The 19998-nt window shown below is 43.1% G+C and overlaps 1 protein-coding gene across 2 annotated transcripts in view; it reads left to right on the forward strand.

Moving 5' to 3' along the window:
• The window catches only part of DENND2B (DENN domain containing 2B), a 152463-nt gene that overhangs the window by 15974 nt on the left and 116491 nt on the right, over positions 1–19998 (forward strand). For both annotated transcript variants that reach the window (XM_063158505.1, XM_063158504.1), the window contains exon 2: positions 19910–19997. The gene's annotated coding sequence lies outside the window, so the exon portion shown is untranslated. The remainder of the gene's footprint in view (positions 1–19909; position 19998) is intronic.

Genomic DNA, 19998 nt, shown 5'->3' on the forward strand with positions numbered 1-19998 from the left:
TTTTTCTTGCAGTACGGACAATTGTTTCTATATATCTGAATATAATCAAATACTCTGAATAGACCATAGAATCCTTTAGGTTGGAAAAGGCCTCTAAGATCTGTGACTCCAACTGTTAACACAGCGCTGCCAAGTCCCTAAGTGCCACATCCTCATGTCTTTTAAAATACCTCCAGTAATGGTGATTCAACCACTTCCCTGGCAGCCTGGTCTAGTGCTTGACACCCTTTTGGTGGAGAAGTTTTTCCTTGTACCCAAATTTAACCTCTCCTGGTGCAAGTTGAGGCTGTTTTCTCTCATTCTGTCTGTTCTTACCTGGGAGAAGAAACCCACCCCCACCTTGCTACAGCCTCCTTTCAGGTGACTGTAGAGGAGTGGACCTTTACGTCTTCATTAGGAAAGGTCACTTGATCCTGTGGAAAGTGGAATACCCTGACTGTTTATAAACTGAGCCTTCAGTAGATATTCCTGTGGTGCTGGGAATCCTTTCCCATTGTCCCTCTGAGGAACATGAGTAATTGAAGAACATGCACCTTAAATGCAGATCAATGTGCAAGTCACATCTGTTATTTGACAGTGCAGTGCTTTGCCCTTTCTGATAAAGAGCCCATACATGGGGAGTTGACATAATCTTCCTCAAATCATTAGTAACTGATTAGTTTCAGATAAAGTTTATTTTCTTGCCATTATTGTTGTTCTTAGTCCCAGCCTTTCCTGTTTTGTGACCCTTGTGAGAAGGTTAGCTCTCATGATGGGGCCAGGCTAATTTTGCCACATCCAGAAACCTAATGATTTAAACTTCTGTATTCAGTTCCAAATGACCTATGTTCCCATAAGGCTTGTGCTCATTGCTGAGCATTGTTTTATGTATTTTCTTTATTATATTAAAATTGTATTTGCTTAGTGTTATGTACAAGTACCTGCAGAACTGAATGTCTTTTGAGGAAACTGAATTTTGGTTTTTTGAGCAAGCATGCAGTATTGAAACAGAGCAATGTAGACAATGTTAGAGCCCTAAAGTTGTCCTTAGGGAGAGAACATACAGGAAACCTGGACTCCCTGTGGGACTCCCAGGACACACATTGCAGCCCACTTTTGCTCTTTATTTTCTCATACTGTCCCTGCACATGTTCTCAGAAAACGAGTGTGACTTTGGTAGGCATCTGTACCTGAATAACCACCGAAGGCTAAAGGGCAAAGCCCCTTTCTTAACTTTAGGGGAATAAAAACCCCAAACACAATCTCTCCCTGCCAAATCCTTAGTCCTCCCTGCAAAAAAAAAAATTTCCAGAATATATAGGCAGTGATACTGCAAGAGCTTTTGGTTGGTTATTTAAAGACAACACTCTTTAGGGGTGGGGTGTGGGTGGAATCAAACAATGCAGGTAGATGATTTAGAAAGTAGACAGCTGTATGTAAAATGGCATCTCTCCCAGAACAAAATAATATGTCTCCAGAAATTCTATCTTGGTTTGCTGGTAGCATATAGTGTAGGATGTCACTTATGAAGATGCCTATAGATTTGTTATTATTTTGAAAAAAAGCCCAGATTTGAAACCTGCCTGTGTAATTTCTCTGTTGATCATATACTTCATTTTTGGCTGTATTAGTTTTGCACATCACTGTGCCAATTTGCAGAACCTGCAATAACTTCTAAAGTTCATACAGTGCAGCTGTTCTTGGTGTCTGTTGTTAGTGGAAATCTGCTCTCTTTATTTCTGTCTCTACCTAGGAACGGGAAAGAGAGAAAAAGGTTTGTTTATTTGTTTTGTTTGAAAGGATGATATGCAAAGAGGAGGAGTGACTCTCCAAGACCAAAAATAAAACAGCACCAAACTGGACTCCAGTTTTCTTCCAGTGCCTCCAGCCTGTGCTCCCAAGAGGCAGAGAGTAAGGTGAGGCCAGAGTGCTCACAAGGATTGCTGCATATCCTGAGGAAAACGCTCTTGTGCAGTTCTAGTTTTGCTGTGGGGCTGTAAGGATGCTTCCTGCTGCATTGCATTTAATACAAATTGCAGAAGCTTTTGAAATTTTGTTTTCAAAAAATAAATTGTTTCTGTGGGAATAAAAAACTTATTTTAAGGTTTTGTTTTTACCTCAGGCTAGCTAGGAAAGTCTGGATAGCTGAGAACCTTGCTGTGTGTGAATAATTGAATTTATCCATCAGCCCTTTTTGTGAGCAGGAAATAGTGTGTTTCTGTGATGCATTATTTCTATTTGAAGAGAGATGATTGCTTGTAAAGGCGCCTTTCCTGTTCATGCATCTGATTGTATAAGCAGGGATGTTTTGAACTCTGTCTGAACCAGATCAGTATCTTACCCTGGAATTAATCACCAGGAAAACCAGTGACCCAGTTTCCCAAACATGCTTTGATACAGGTTAGCTGCTACTTCTTCAGATTTTCCATGGGTCAAAACCAATGTGTTGAATCCCTCTGAAAAGGTGTTCTGATATTTCTCCTTCCTCCAAAATTCCCCTTTAATGCCAGCCCCTGGCTACCATGTGATGCCTATCCTAATCATGCTCCAGGATCTGTCAAGCCAGAGAGGGTGACCAGCAAAGGGAAATGGTAAATAACATGTGCCAAGGGGTGCATGGCACTGTCAGGGAGCAGAGAGCAAAGGCTGAGCCATGAGAAAGGATAAGCCAGGAGCTGAGGGTGACCCCTGCACAGGTAGGACAATTCTCTCACTGACCTTGGCAAAGTCCCATGGTGCCCAACCAGCTTGGTGACAGTGACTGATGTCACTGGTAGATGCAGAGGGCAGAGCTCGGACCAAGCTAAATCCATGCAGCAAGTCAGGCCCAGCAAGGACAGGGCTGGGGATGGTCAAACCTGCAGCATGGCTGAGCCTGAGCTTATCCCAGGCTTCTGGTCTCTTGGGCACTGGCTTTGGGGGTGCAAGTCCCAGGTCTGGCTGGACAAGGCATTTAAGGGTTGTTGGTGCCCTAACAGCTGCTCTGATGTGGGCCAAGCACTGACATAATTAATGGCACATGTTATTTACTATGTAGGAATTTCTTCTGAGCTCTGTGAGACAGCTCAGTGACTAAAGTGCTACTGAGCATGAGTAAGGATCAGTAGGGTTTCCTTTCTGGAGGACAAATGGTGAGTTATGAGTGTACCCCAGGGCAAAGCAAGGAAGGGTCTAACATTTCACTTCCTGAAGAGCAGAATGAGAAACTGGTTCAATCTTGATGGGCTGGGGCTCCTGCTTGTTGATATCCCAGGGTAAAGCTGAGGTGGACAGCTGTGTGCTGAAGAGAGGGACATTTTTGTGTTCATGAATTTGGGTGGATGTAAATTTCTCCATATTTCTATAAGACTCTCATGGCCAGTTTGTGTGTAATTTTTCTCTGTGTTAGGGAGAAGAAAACGAGCACAGTGAGTGCAGCAAATAAGGTCTGCCTTGAGGGCTTGTGGAAAAAGCTGGCTGAGCAGGTCACTGTCCTGGCCTTGCTGCAGTAGGGTGGTGACTCAACCCTTGCCTGAAAATCCTCAGTGCAGTTCTGATGTCCTTTAAAATGAAGGAATGTGAGTCTGGCCTGAAGCTTGAGAAGCCTGTGGAAAGGCCCATGTTGACTTCAGTGGTCTCAAGAATGAAGCTGTGCAAGGTTTGCACAGAGCTGGTGCCAGATGCGCCTCCCACCCACAGCTCCAGCCATGAACATGTGTGCACAAGGTCACTGCAATTAGGAGACAGTTCAAAGGGAGCTCTGCACCCAAGGAGAAACATTCACAGGCTGATCTGTGCCTCAGCAATGCACTTCCACACAGCAGCCATCCATAGCAAGGGGCCTCCCCACAGGAAGGAATATCAGACTCGCCCTGTCCCCCAGGGCTGAGCTGTGCATGTGCTCTCTGGGAGATGAAGTTACTGCAGGTGAGGTTCACAAAACAAACATGCAGCAAAGTCCTGCAGCTTGCTTGTAGTTTGATCTGTAAGAAAGGTCTGTGCTAGCATGTGTTTTTGCAGTCAACACAGATATTTTTGGGGAGTGAGGCTGAAGTGTAGGCAGCACTTAATGATTCATGTGGAAACGGTAATTGCAGCAGTTGCTGTGGTGGGGGTTACAAGAAGAGCTAGTGAATGAGAAGGAGATGTTCTTAACTATCATGGCCTCTTGAGATAAGCCTGATGTGCAGATGAATATGCTGATAATGTGCGCATGACTATGCTGATATTTGCTCCAGGAAAATACTGGTAAGTTTGATGGTGTGAAACCTCCTACCCTGGGTTGGTGGATCTCATCTAAATTGTTCTTGTTTTCCACCTCCAGAAGTGCCATTTTTTTTGGGTATGAATCCCTCTGGTGGAGCAGGGAAGAGTTGACCTTCATTAGGTAGGATGTGGTGGGTTTGGCACATCCTTGAATCTCTGTAGGGACACTAGAGTTGTGTCAAACATGGTGGCTGCATCCTGCCAGAAGAAACAATCAGCTTTCACACAGAGAGACAAAGCTATAATTGGAACACCTGATGGTTATCAAATATCTCTTGTTTGTGTCATCAGAGGTAGCATTGCTCACATTGGGCCAGGGTGTGCTGATCTGACCCTCCAGTTACTCAATTTGGTTTATTTCTCTCCTCTTCATCTTTACACATCCTGTAAGGCTGCCATGCTGTGGTCCAGGTGCTGCTGTGTTTTGCTGGCAGGTGAAGCAGATCTTGTTTACTCTGTATACAGTTACAGTGACTAAGGAATTTTAAAGTAAGACCTAGAAATGTTGTCACAATGTGCTCTTACCCAATGTTCTTGTGTGGGAGACAGTGGGTGGCAAATGCAAAAGAAAAAAATCAACTGCTTTTCTTCCTTACTCTTGTCAACTCTGCCGATTTTAATGTAGGGTTATTTTTTTTCCTAACTTCTTTTAAGGCCAGAGTGTCTGGAGCTAAGTGACTATCAGAGATCTTTACCTTCTCTGGCTTTTATAGCTATACAGGAAAGCTTTAAAACATGAGTCCCAGAGGCTTGAGATCTATAAACCTAATAGAAGGAGTACCACCTTTATTTATTCCTAAAATTCTGAGATTTGTTTGTCATCTCACAGCCTCTAAGTGATTTATTTCAAAGCATAAAGTACTTAAACCCAGTAAAGTGTTGGAGGGAGAGCAGGAGATGGGTCTGTGACTCAGTCCCTCTCCCGGCCAGCGGAGAGGTGTGACAGGAGAAAATTGTGTCTACTTGGAGTGGTCAGAGATTTTGTTCCCTGAAGGGAAAGGAACTGGCACTTTGCTCAGGGCTGGGGTGAAGAGAGAACTTCCATTATTATCTTTCACACTGCAGAGTATTGGTAAGGGATGGACAAAACCACTTTTTTCTTACTTATTATTTACAGCACTGTTACTTCCCTACTGATGTCTCTGGAAATATCTTTAATTGCTGTAATCTCCAAGCATGGCCAGAGGTCAATGAGAAGAGAGTCTGGGACTCCAGAATTCCAGCTTTGTGTAAATAAACAAATATTTTGGTAAATCCCTGAGAATGGAAGCTGGGGGCCATGACACGACAAGCAAACCCATCAAAAATATGCTTCTTGTTGTTTGTCTTGTATTTGGTTTTATTAGCAGACTGAATTTTCCAAGCAGGAGGATTGCACATACTGTATGCAATTTGTCTGAAAAGGACTTTCTAGAGAAAGCTGGGGGAAAGGGAAGAGGAGGAAAGGAGTAACATTTTAGAGGCATTCTCCTACTGCTTTTGTCTTTCATTTAAAAAGAGATGCTGACTTATAAGTTAGCTTTCTCCTGCATCAGGATACTACAGCCTTATGGCCATGCTCTCTGCTTTGCTCCCATTTCAAGAGCTGCACTGAAGGTGAGCAGGGCTTTTTTCAACCCAGGCACTCTTCTCCTGTAACATCTGTTTTCAGAGCAGAGCTTTGCAGGAAATCAGATGTGATTGTGCATTAAGACCTTTTATCTTCCTGCCAGCCACACAGATGAGGCCAACTTGCTTCCAAAGTTTTTAATTGGGAAGAAAGCATTTTGAGGTTTGATTGTCCTTGGCACCTTTCACTGCCTATCCAGTTCTATTAGGCAAAATGCAAACAGGTTGAAAACACTGAACCATTAAAAAAATAAATGGATCCAATCCTCCACCAGCCCCCTGCCTCCAAAACCCTTCCAGGATTTGAAGTTCCATAGAAACTCACCTGTTGATTCTGACAGCATGGCATGTGGGAGGAAGGTCTCCTTAGTAGTAATGATAACCAAATTGAGTGGGGAGCAGCTAGCCACTCTGCTGTACATTTTTGGGCTGTCCTGTGATTTAATTGCACTGTTGCAGCTTTAAAACTGGGCAGATTCCCAGGCTCCTGTGTATATATAAATAGCTGTGTCCTCCTGGTCAGCTTGGGAGCCCAGTGGCTGGTGTGGTGTCTGTGTTTTTGTGGGCACATCAAGGACAGGAGCAATCATTCACCTTCAAGTGGTTGTGGATGGAGTTTCTTATCAGTTATTTCAGCTCCAGACTAGCAGGTGCAAGCAGGTACTTGTTCATCTAAAACTCTGGCTAAATGAACTATGCCTCGAAAGCTGCATACCCCACTTAATGAAGCAGCCTCTGTTGGGTAGATGCTGTGTGTTTTGTAGAGGACTAGCCCAATTTACCTTGTACTACCTTCAATTTACAAGCTTAAATCTATATTGCTTAGTATGTGTCTGCATTGTTTTAAATAGATTTTACAGGGCATAATTTGTTTCCTTGATGATCTCAGTGTAAAGGTAGTGGTTACAACTCTATAAGGCATCAGAGGAGCGTTAACCATCTGCAAATGGTAACAATCTGATTATTCTAAACTGCACTTTTATGATAACCCATGTATTAGGTAAACAAGTGTTATAACCCTGCACTGAGGCATTGAGATGTTCCTGTGACTTTGGATAAGTCAGTGATATCATGATAAAATGAAACTTGGGGTTTGGAAGGTCTTAATCTGTCCATGCTGTCACTGGCTGACCCCTGGCTCTGAGCTTGCCTCCAGGTGACCTTTCTAACTGGGGATTGCAGAATCTTGTATTTCTGACTTCTACCAGTTTTAATTTTGAGGAAAAGAGGCACAAAATCAGGACAGTTAAAAATAAGTTAAATATAGCATTGTCAGGAACCAGAATGGCTTTACTTTGCCAGAGGAGAGTCATACTTCACATGTGAATGATCTTCTTTTGACCTAAACTTAAACCATGAGTTCGGGGAACTGCCATTTATAGACTTGGTTAGGTCTGTAATTCACTGTGTGAATAACAGGATGGTCTGAAAGAGAAAACAAAGATCCTTACTTCTCAACAATGAACAGAATAAAGACTATCAAATTATCTTGGGTTTTCTTGTTGTTTCTTGTGCTTTTTTGGCTTTTTTTTTTTCACAAAGAAGAGTTGGTGGGGTTTCAGAAATACATTCAACCAGTGCAAACCATTTCCTATTGTGGTTGGCAGCTGTTCTGTGTTTCAGATGATGGGCACAGCAACACTTCTTAAGAAACAATTGCTTGCAAAGAACAGATGAGTCTGAGATTATGGTTAAGGGAGAATGCACCCCCATAAATCACTGCATTATTATATGTCAAGAATACTTTTGTAGTCTGTCATTGAAGCAACCGTTGAGTGGGATTCTGCATCCCACACTTGAAAATGGTCCCAACTTAGCCAATGGTTCCACTTGAGCATGTGCTTGTAAGTTGAGCCTCGACTTCAGCAGCTTGCCTAAGGGCTGACTCAGGTTCTGTGCTGGTCTGGAAGACTGATGGAATTCTCACAACAGCTCTCATGTGGCGTTTCCTCTGGTGAGAGTGGACAGTAATATTTGTGTTCTTCCTGTCTAGTGAAGTACAATGATCACTCCTTCTTTTGCAAAGTTTATTACCTGCCTGGATCACTGGAGTGGTGTTTATCTGGGGTGTGTTGGGCTGTGAGTTGCTCAAAGCTCACCTGTTGTGAGATATGGAGTTGCATGACACAGGGAGGAAAGTTGACATGGAGCAAGCAACTCATGTTAATTGGTGTAGCTGCCTCCATTAAGGAAGGAAAGCCAAATAAAAACATTTGATTGGTCAGGATTAAAGATGATTGCTCAGGGTTGACTAATGCTCTTGGTTTTCTTTGCCACCATCCTGACTTCTGTAGCATGTAGCCTTAGTCATGATGTCTCACCCTGAATAGGATGAGATGTGGTATTACTGTGATGGTTATGGATATTCCCATAATGATGTTATTTTTTTCCCTTCAGAATATTGTTTTATAGTTTCCTTTTTTTTTTTTTTTTTTAAGACAGAAAACACTAATTCAGTCTCAGGATATTGATGATGAGTTGATGTATCAGAAAGTTAGTGTATCAGGTAAGCAGCTGGTCATGTGCAGTTGTAGGGTAGGAGACGGGTTGTAGCCTCTTGAGCATATCCTGGCTCAGCTTTTGTACAGATTTGGGAGACCAAATTCACCATGCTCGTTTATTCCTTCTGTATTGATTCAGAGTTCTAAAGTGACGATAGTTCAATACAGAGATAATAAAGAGAAAAGAAGTCTGACAGACATTTTGTCATTTTTGGCAAAAGTAAATAACGAGTTTGCAGAGCTGTGCAGCCCTGCCTTTGTGTTTGGAGAGTGCACATGATTTACTGCAGGAATCAGTTTGGCACAGCATAGCTGTGCCGATTCAGCAGGACCTGCCATTATCTTGTCATGTTTTTTAGCAAATTGACTTTTACAAGGCAGCAATTCAAAAACATGAAAGAGAAATGTGCTGAGCAACCCATCCCTTCTTGTCCCCCCATCCAGTGTGTGCTGGCGAATCTGCCACAGTTGTGCCCAGGGGTGCGATGATGTTCAGCTCCTCACTCGCTCGCAGGCTTTGGGTGTTCTGTGTGTGTGAGCTGGTGTGGGTCTTGATTTGATTATTGTGTTCTCAGGCTCCCAAGTTGCTGACTTTTCAGCTAAGTGCAACAGTTCACACATGGCTCTCTGTTGTGCTTTGCTTTACACTAAATAGGATTTTAGTGGTACAGCAGGAGTAACAAAAGCACCGTTAGCAACATTTTGCAAATCTCGCTGCTTTTCGGCTCTGCTCACCCACAGCTTGCAGTCTCCCATGGACAGAGGGAAATGGGCAGAAAGCAGCGAGGTTCCCGGGCTTGTCCTGACTAGCACTGCCTTTCACTTCCTCTGAAGACAGAGTGTTGAGCTGGAGGCACTGCTGGTCTGACCCCGAAGGGCTTTTTTGGTGTTTTTAAAGCACCTCTTTATTCTAGTCTTAACACTGAAGTAGCTGTAGACACAGTATTTCTGCATTCTGATATGATTGGTAAACATGCATGGATTGTGTTTATTTTTAAGCTGTTAACTTAAAATCTGTAAAACTTTCCTACCTTCTGGGAATTTGGGATGTTCAGCTCCATCTATGCCTCAGCAAATGGCTTCTATTTAATAACATCTTTGTATATTACCATTGAGAGATGGCTATCTTGGAGACCTAATCTCTTTTTCACCCTTGGATGTGCCCAAGGGTGAAAAAAGAGCAAAAAAGTAAGACTGAGAGGAGGGGAGATGGGAGAAAGGAGCATTCTTTGTGCAGGTTTTTTTAATGGATAATGTATGGGATGAATAGGGGCAGAGATGCTCCAAGAGCACTCTGAGATAACAAAATAGCTTTTTTAGCTAACCAGGAGGGAAATGACAACCCATCCTTCTGTCTTGCTCTCCTGTGAACTAACCAGTGCTCAGGCAGCATCATCATGCTTGGGGCAGGACTGTGCACAGCTCCTTTTCTGTTCCTTTGGGTTTTGAGATGACACTGCAGAGCTAGTGGGGTTTTCCCTCCAGCTCCTGAGCGTAGCAGCTTCTGTCTGGAGGCTGATGACTCTGCCAGCTCCTCGTGTTTGGACAGGTCTTCTGGCACCAGTGCGTGCCTGTGTGTCACCACACTCCATGAACCTGCTCCACAAACCCTGTCTCAAGCCACAGTGCTCTTTTTCTTGAAGGCATGACTCTTTCCTCAATAGAGCTTTCCTCTGTAGTAAGTTCTTGCTTCCTGTCCTTTCCTCTGCAGAAAATATTTGTTACTCAAAAGGTTCTGAGGATTAGCCAGGCACACCAGAGAAGCCAATGAGGGAGACCCATCCTGAAGCAGCAGGTTTTGGATCACACTGCAACCCATCACTTGTGTAGGTTTCCCTTCCTCTCTCAAGTAAGGTCTTAAAATCTTTTGAATGACTCACTCAATAGGAAAAAACTCTACTCTGTACTAATGGTTAATGGGTCTTTCTAGCAGATGTGAAATCCAGTGAAACATATACAGTTTCTTTAGTTTTAAGAGGAACAGATGATTTAATAAGCAGCTATAAATCTCTTGGGAATGTACAGACATAGTCCAACAGCAAACTTCTGCCAGATTTTTCACTGACTAGACTTATAGCCTATGAGTCATTGCAGTCAGCTCCACTCTCCACCTCAATTGCCTGTTGTTGTTTTGGCTTTTAGGGGTGCTCTGTGCTGCATATGGATTTTTTATCACCTTCTCCTGTTAATGGGCTTGCTCTTTCATCCAGGAGATAGCCTCCAAGCAGTTGACTCTTATTCTCTGTTTCTGCATGACAGTGCATGATGTTTCTTTTCCATTCCCTAGCTCACTGTGTGACTTTAAAATTGTATAAGGAAAATGTTTCTGAGGAATGTATTAATACAGCCTCCTAAATGGGCTTAACAGTGGGAGTCCAGTTAAATTAAAAGAGATATAACCAGTCTCTTCTTAATATAGTAATGCTTTTCTTCCAGCAGTCTGTGGCCATCTTATAGAGGTTAATAAGTTTATTGTAAGATTATTTCCAATAGATTCAGTTATTATCAGCTCTTTAGAGATAAGGAAACAGGCAAAAACCAGAAAGTTGTTTCAGTTGCCTGTGTCTCATGCAGAATTGCAAAGGATGGTTGTATTTTCTAAAGTATTGAGCTACCAATCCAAAAGGATGTAAAATGACACAGAGTGTTTTACAAACATCTTCTACATTGTGCTGGCCTGCTGGCTCTCTGTGAGTGTCTGAGACATCTGGGGAGGGGGGCTGCAAGCTCTTGTTTTATTTTACAGCTGGTTCACCAGCCTTGTGAATTATACTTGGGAGCCACACTAGAGGACATGAGGAATTAAAACTACTAAGACTTGCTCCAGGTCACACAAGGTAAACTACAGATAAAACTAGTGATAAGACAAGACTTTGTGAGGAATATTTAACCATTGTGGAGGCTTTTACAAGACAGGTGTATTGCAGCTTGTTTTAAATGCAGCCGGATGGAGGGGATTTTAAAAATGACCCACAGCATAGGTTTTTTGTTTGTTTGTTTTGAATCTCACAATGTAACTACAAAAGTCTAAGAAAAAATATGCAAAATTCTCACTTTGCCAGAATAAACAGTTGGCAGTAAAAATCAGGTTCTAATTCTTTCAGTGGCTCAGGACAACATTTGCATTACTTGCTCTCTGGGACCATGTAAATGGTGAGGGAAAATTCTTTTTTCAGTGGTAAGGATGATGAGGAAACCCTGTTCATGCTTGACCTTTTTCAGGCTGGAGAGAGTATCAAAAATGCATAGATGTGAAGCAGGTTAAGAAATTGGAAACTGATTTACTGCAGGAATCAGTTTGGCACAGCTTAGAGGCTGTTGAATGTACAGAATTGCATAGTGTGACCAAAAATAGGTATTGTTTGAAGTTCATAGTGGAATTACAATTTACTGCATTGTTCCAACACCTTCAGAAAGCCAAACAGGCCTTGTGTTACTAGGCAAAGAAAGCTATCCAAGGTCATATACCTGCACGGTGTCAAGAGCAAGAACAACATTTGACTCTTGTGACTCCTTGTTAGGCCTCTCCACACAGTGCAGGAGAAGCACAGAGGTTTTCAGCACCATGCATATGTGCAAAACCAGCTCTTTCTGGCAAACTGAGAGCGTTGCTTTATGCTTTCAGTAAGCACAGAGCTCTCATGTTTACTGATGGGACTTTCACATGTCAGGAAATCAGAAAACTGGAGACGTAGCCAGCGTGTCTGTTCTTGAATGAGGAATTTTCCCCAGAGCGAGCTGTGATGTGTGCTCTTAATGATTTGCATCTTACAGTTCAGACTTTCCATGAGCTGCTTCCAGCACTGTAGGCACTAACTTGTGTTTGAGTGCACACACACCCACCCAGCTGCAAGGGTAACAGCCAGAGCTCCCATGTTCAGATCCTGACATAATTTTGAGTGGGGATGTCCAGTTCCTTTGGCAGCCTGGCCCAGCTGTGGGGTTTAGGTGGAGATGTCAGTGCAGCAGTCAGTGCTACCCCAGGTTAGAGGTCAGCTAGAAACTGAGGCTTTTAGGAGAGCTTTTGCTTGCCCTTCTTCACTAGCAGCAAGATCTTTTGCAAACTTTCTGGTGTGTGGTCTGTGCACACTGAATGGCTGACACTGAGCCTGTGTTGTGGGATTTCACCACTTCCATAGGATGAACAGCAAGCAGCAGCAGTTCCAGGGAGGGAGTTTTGTCCCTTAAAACAATGTACATAGCAATGGGGAACATCATGTGACTGCATGGACCTTATCCAGTGTTGTAAAGGGAAAATATCTCTAACAGTGTCCTGGCCTATGTAAACTGTATAGTTTTCCCAGACTTGGAAGAAAAGCACTGGTACTTTCCCAAGTTCCGCCCTTTTCAGCTTGATGTGAAAAAAAAAAAGGGGGTTGATTCTTGCTTTCCTTCTGTCTCTAAAATGGGAAGTAATTTAATGAAAATAAGAAATTATGCTTTTTCATGTCAAGAGGCAAAATCTTATCTGTGAATCATCTGTTTTGATGAGAATGAAGCAGAATGTGTACTTTTTTTTTCCTTAAGTAATAACCTCTACTCTTAGTGGCGAAGAAAAGATGTGTAGGTGTGTGATTCTCCAGCAGCCTAAATGTAGATGTTGGGACAGTCCACCCCGGATATTTGGGCTATTTTCAGACATATCTCCCAGCCTTGTTTGGAAGAATGCACAGAATTGAAGGAGGAAGGATGAGCTTGCTTTTAAAGCATTCATCTAGACCTTGGGTGCTGGGAGCTGAATTTGCAGCACTGGGACTGGCTTCCTCTGTGGTCTGCAGTGTGTTGCTCTGGGAATGTGTGTGCCACACAATGGATGTCAGCACAAAGAGCCCTGGAGCTGACTCCAGGAGGTCTGCAGCGCCCTGCACTGCAGTGGGGCACTGCCTGGTGCCAGAGCTCCCTTCCCAGAAAAGGCAGCTGCACCAGTTCAAGCCCTGCTTTGTGCTGTTGGAGCTGTGCTCTTCCAGTTCTGGCATTCAAGTGGTTGTGGCTCATTTGGACATCTCTGTACCACACTCCCATTGCAAACCCAGGAAGCACTGAGGTACTGAGAAACAAACACAGAGTTCATAAAATGTTTTTGAACTGTCTGCATGGTCTGGTTTTGGATTTCTTTTGTTTCGCACAAGCTCATCCTAGTCACTCCAATGTCACTGACTTTCATTCCCTCTGTGGCACTGGAAACCAGCTAGGAAAAAGGCCTCATTTTAGCTGTTTCCCATGCCCAAACAGTTTTCCAGAAAACTCCAATTTTGACTGACCCCAACTGCCTTCCAGGTTCTAGCTCTGGCATCGGGGCCAGCAGCAGAGCCTGGTGTTTAGAGCACTATTGGTCACTCAGAGTTTCCAGAGGGCCACCGTGCAGACTTGCCCACAAAGCCATTGAACTCATTTTTCTGAGCAGCCACGTTTATGTGGCTTTGCAAAGCACCCTGAGGGCCTTGAATGAAAGGATCTCTGCATATTCAAAGCAATATTATGTTTATCTGCTCTATCCAAAGTGGAGAAGAAAATGCTTTATTGTCTGTGGCTTGAGATCTCCCTGCTATGATGTTTATGAGAGTACAAAAGACAAACTCTGTGTCCCTGAGAAAACGCGCGCTGCCAATGGCTTTGATTTCCATGGGGTGAAGGTGGTGGGAGCAGTGCTGGGCCAGTGCTTGCACTCTCCATCCTCCCCAGAGATGAGAAGTGGGGCTCACAGGCCTCCCCATATCATGTTAGCAGCAGTTCACAGGGTCTCCAGGCCAGCTTGGAAGTTCAAGTCATGACTAAAAGAAAGGAAACCAACTGTGATAGCACACAGAGAAGTCATTGCCTTTTGTCCAAAGGAACATCAGGCTGACACTTTCTTCTTGGAGTCTCTTGGCTCCTAGCATTTGGAAGATAAGATCTGTCCAGTCAGAGGGGGCTGTATAAACTTCCTGTGAACTTTCATAGTTGATGATCAAAAGGAATCACAAAACATGTTGTCATTATTTATCTATTTATTTATCTATTTAGAAGTTCAAAGACTGCACAGTGCTATTGCTTGTGATTTTTTTTCCCCTCATGTAAACAAGGTGATATCATACTGGATGCACAGCCTTGGGCCCACATTTTCCATTTTGAGTTTAACTTAAGAGCTGTTTTGCTCTGGAAAGCATCTTTGCAGGGGGAAAAATGTGAAAAATGCAACCACCACCCATATTCTGCTTCAGAAGTCATCCCTGCAATGTTTTCTGTCCTTGTGTCCCTTGCTTTGCTAAAAGATTCTCTTCCCTTTGTTAGCTTCATATGGCCAGTGTAACAATAGAGATGGTTCCCAACAGCATGTTTTTCTTGGTCCCACTGCCTGGGACAAAGTACAGGTAGTAGTGGGATACTTTGACAAGAATTTGAAAAGTTCCCCTTCAGCTGGGGATTTGGCTTATATGACCTGTAATACCATAATTCATGTGCTCTAAGAAGGATTCTGCCCCTCTGTTCCCATAAAGTCCAAGCTTTGCAGTACTTGCTCCGATTCACACAAGATTTAGTCCTCCCAAAGTTATATTCTTGTGTGTTCTGCTTCAGTGCAATTCCAGGTGTGAGGGGATCTGTTTTTCGAATTGTCTTCTAGTCCCATGAGGAGAATCTTGTGTCACAGGATGTGTGCTGTGAACAGGGGCAACAAAAACTTGTCCTTTCACTTCTACTTGAAAGAAACAGTGGTGAAATGAGACAAATGGAGACCTTGCATTCATGTGGGGTCAAATCAGAAATCCTGTGGAGTTTCAAACAACTCATTGACATCTCTCCTGATATGGCTGGTTCCCAGAGGAAGCCTGCTTGTCTCGTTTCCCTTCTGCTTGGGGCATAAATCCACCCTTGATGGGGATATACAGACAGGACAAATAACCTCTCCTGGGGGGCTTCTCTCCCCCCATCAGTTTTGGACCTACAGCTTCCTGTTTCTCCCTTTTGGGCATAACTGGGATGCAGCAGAGCCATGCAAGGAAGGTGTTGACTGGAGGGAAAATGGGTTGCAGACAGGGCTGGCTCTGGAGAGATAAGGAGCAGAAGGACTTATTTACATGAGATTCCCACCTTTGGTTATCCCTCTGGCTTGGCTTGTGCCTTGGCCTAGTGCCATCTGACACAGTTTGCAGTGCTGGGATGTTGAGGGCTGGCTGCATTGGCTGCCTGGGCCCAGAGCCAGTTTGTATGGCTTGTTTGGCTTTGAACTGCTTTTCTAGCAGGGTGAGCTGTAATATGTGTCTCCTGTCATGAATCAGAGCATAGGTATGGATAATTCTCAAACCAGGCATTCACATGAGTTAATTCCATGCTGTTCACATTTAAAGTTGTTTTATTAAGGAATTATTCAGCTTATTGCTCAGCAAATTTTCAGCATCATTAGTAGGTTTAGAATGAGGGTTGTGTCTCAGTATGGCCAAACAGTGTCTTAAAGCTTTAATTGCCAAATAAAAACTCTTTCCCCTCTCTTTTCTAAAATATACGACATTACTAAACCTCCACTTCAGTAAAATATTGTAGCACATATATTTAAGTGTATTTTTAAGTTCTTTTGAAGTCAATGTTTAAGTGCTTTGCTGAATCAGGTCCTAAAATAATAACAGCCACAAAGTTAAGCCACTTTATTTTTGAATGAGTGTTTGCACAGCAACTGAGTGCATGTCAGCTTCTTGTCATGACCCCCAGGTGCAGCTCTCCCCTTAGTTTCAGTGAATTAGAAACTTTTTCAAATTGCTGTCTTGCCTGCAGTTGTGGTGTCAGGGTCAGACCCAAGTATGACAGGCTCTCATTTGCAGAATGAGATCAAACTGAAATGGGATATAGGGCCATAAAGGGATTGGCAGCATCTCAAAGAGAGCACAGCTATCATTAGTCATTTCCTATATACACACTATATAAATACTGGGGATATATACACACAATTTTTTTCTTTTCTGGGTTAGTGAAACCAGTACTGTGCTAGATCATTGAGGAGGTAATGGAAAATTAATTCTCCTGTTAGAAAATAATGGATCTGATACAAGTAATGGATCTGCAATGGGGGAAGAAAACAAGTCTGTAGCTGAATGATCTTAGTTTTTCACCTCTGCATCCCCCCTTGCAGCTGGGGAGCTCCTATGTTGAGTCAGCGCCTTTGCTATTGTTTGCAAGGCTACAATCTGCTTTTGTGCTACTTACTTGGATACCACAATCCTAGCAAAACATGCAGTGGGGCAAAATGGAAGTTAACATGCCACTCACTGAAGGCAGTGGAAGGTTTAATCACTTTGGTAGAATGATACTTTTGGGGTCAGAGGTGTTGTCTTGTGCCACTTGCTTTGTTGTTGTTTCATGTTCTTACACCGTCACGTTGGAGTGTTTCCAATAAGGGCCAGTGCTGTGCACTGTTAATTTAGAGAACTCAGTGGTGCTATGGGACTGCTTCAGAGTGTGTGGTGGCTGCTGCCCTGCCTGTCATCACTTTGCCCCACCTGGTAGTACACAGAATTCCCTATGCAAAAGTATTGAGTGCTGGCTCTCTATAAAAAGAGCAAAGAACACACTTTTTGTAGTGCATGTGTGCTTTACATTAAGAGCTGGCTTGGGCTTTTCCCCTTATTTCCATACCTCTGCAAGTCACTGCCTGGTGATGAGGAAGTGCTGCTCCTGAGCTCCCTGCCTCTCCCAGGGTGAGGTCAGCAGGAGCTGCAGGCACTTTCAGCAGTATTGGGTTAAAGCCATACTGGAACAGACTAATTAGGTTTCACTTTTGCTGTTGAGTCTGAAATGACAGAATTTCAAACAAATACATATTTGTTGAAGTCACTGGGAAGATGGTCAATAAATGTGTGGGGATGACACGAGGAAGAGCAATAAGGTGGCCATCTTCAATGGGAAAGGGGCAAAAGCCCTCGTGAAGGGCAGAAACTTATTTGAGGAGGAGAAAAATCTTTAGTAACTTTGCAGGAGTGTTTGTATCTAAAAAATGCAAAGGAAAATGTTACTGAAGTTGAAGCAGTGAATAATTGAATTTATGCCTACCATAGATTTGTGCTGCTGTTGTGTCTGGCTTAGTCTGGAGCTCACCTCTGATGTTGTGTTTTCACCTACTGACAGTGATAAAATTTCATGAGGAGCAAGTCTGATTTTTGTTTCCTCTCCTGTTGCTGCTGATGGCTGCTTGGAAAGCACTCAGTAAAGGATCTCAGACCGGGCATCTCGTGTTTCCCTTTCAGGCAGAGCCTCCAGGTGTGCCTGGTGAGGGCTCCTGCTGTGCACTCACCGTGCTCAGTGCATGTCTGCTCCTGTGCCTCACGTGGCTGCTCCAGCCTGGGGCCAGGCGTGTAGGAAGGAGTGTGCTCAGCCAGTCAGAAAGGGGAAGTGTATCTGAAATAAGGAACTACTCACTCAGCTGCTTGTGAGTAATGGCCTGCCTGTCTCCTGCAGGGAGCTGGGGGTACACACTCTGATGCCTTTTGATGGCAGGGTAGCTGTGATGTTGTAATTTATGCAAAATCAGCTGTTCACCGTGTCCTCTCTTTATGATTCTGGAACCTAAATTGTGTTCTGAGGTATTGATGTGCTCAAAGGAAGTCTCAGTGAGAAAAAAGTAAGATGTGGGAATGGTTCTTGTTTCACTGGGATTAATCTGAGCTACATATGTCCCCTTTTGGCAAGGAACTGATTTGGGGTGTATTCATGGGGCTTAGAATAGACATGTGCTTGTCTGAAGGCTTCTGTGGCAGTCAGCTGCCCAAGGCCAAAGCCTGGGTCATAGCTTTACTACTGTGCCTTGTTCCTACACATTTGTGTAGGCATGATATATTTTAACAACTTTACTTGCTTTGCCTGGAATTTTAAACTGTAACAGAGTGTGTATGTAATGCACACAGCATTTTCCATGATTTATGAATGCCAGCTTGCATTCATAAAGGATCTGCTGCCCCAGATCCTTGCCATATATGCAGATGTGGTCACAGAATGAAGTGCCACAGAGCCTTGCCATGAACACTGGAGTGGGATGTGGTGCAGATGGTTGGTACATACTCCCATGTTACCAGTAATGGGCTCTCTAGAAGGGCTGAGCATGATCAGCCATTTCACTTGGGTCACTCACATTCCTAGGGTGTTTTTTTATTACTTCTGTGTCTGTGAACACTCCCCCTGCAGTGATGCAGTGTAAAATGTTACTTTCCTGTGAGGAGTTAGCAGTTTCCCTCTTTCCCCAGTCACGCTGCTGAAATTGTGCCCACTTGCAGCATGTGATAAATTTACCTTAGTCCTACACCAAAGGAACTTTTCAGGACTAAATCAAGTATTAATTTCTTAATATTTGGCTCTCATGGCTCTGGCTGGGCATCACTGATGCATTATGAGTGGAACTTAGTGTGAAATTGCAAACTTAGCATACGGTGCTTTCATATCTAGGACCTGTTTGTTGCGATGTCATTTCAGCATCTTCTGGACCCCTGACAGCTTAAGTAGCTGTTTTGCTGTGTTTATCTACCTGTGAGTAGTCTGCACACAGTTTTTGGTGGCAGTGTAAAATATGCCTCATGTGTATGCTTTTGTGTGATATTCTTGTTAGAGAGAGAGGTGGTTTCAGTGTGCATTCTGCTGGGAGCCCTGTCACTCACAAAATTTAAACTTTTCCAAAGTATAGGCAATAATATGCTCTGGTGTAGTTATGTGTAAGAATGGCTCTATGGGGGACAGGTATTCCCTGAAACAACTTGGCTATCTCACACAACCAGAAGAGTAATATATTGGACCTCTTTAATCTCCTCATGTAGAAACACAGTTATGTTGATCTTATCATGTACATTTTCTTGGGTTCAACTCCCAAAATAAAGGATTTCGTATGTTGAATTTTTAGTTGAGTATTAAATGCAGGGGTTGAGCATCATAGCAGCACAATGAAGTGATAAATAGATACAGAAGAAATTGATTTCCTATTTAGCTTAGCATAGGCAGCTTTGCAATTTTCTGTCCGCTAGAGGGACTGCTGCTTATGCTGCTCATTGCAGAACACACATTCATGAAGTCCCTTCAGTATCTTTTACAAAGTTTTAAAACTTTGAATGACTGACTCTGATTAAATCCTCTCAAGAGTAAGTCTCCAAGGTATCTCTCAAAGTGTAAAAACTTTGGGCACAGTACTCTTATTCTGAGTCCAAATATTTTTAAACTGAATTTTCTTAATAAATGTTCTTTCTTTTTAATAAAGTATTTTCTGTTCTCTTGATTTATCACTCCAGACTTTCCTATATGACGTTGGTGGGGATTAATTTGGATTCTTTTTGTCAAGGAAAAAATGTTGGATGTCTTTATTTATGTTTGGTGTAAGTTTTGTTTTGCAACCATGGTGCCAGTGAATATGGTAAACTAATCAGTTCTTGAATTCTCAAATGTCAGTGAAATGGGTTTCTCCTTTAACTGGGAGATAGCAAGCTTTGGGTAAGCAGCAATTAAACTTATAGTCAGTATGAGAAAACTTCCAGATGTATCTCTGTGTTCTTGTTTAGCTGGGGGATTTTTTTTCCTGTTTGTTTGTTTGAGCTGCATGCTTCTGATCTGCCCAATTTTCTTCTTAATTACAGAAACATGAAAGAATACAGGAAGTCCTGCATGACCTTATGAATACCTGTGCTAATTAAGTCACTGGCTCGGTACTGGGAGAACAGCAAGG

Source organism: Melospiza melodia, chromosome 6 (genome assembly GCF_035770615.1).
Source record: "Melospiza melodia melodia isolate bMelMel2 chromosome 6, bMelMel2.pri, whole genome shotgun sequence".
Taxonomy (NCBI): Eukaryota; Metazoa; Chordata; class Aves; order Passeriformes; family Passerellidae; genus Melospiza; species Melospiza melodia.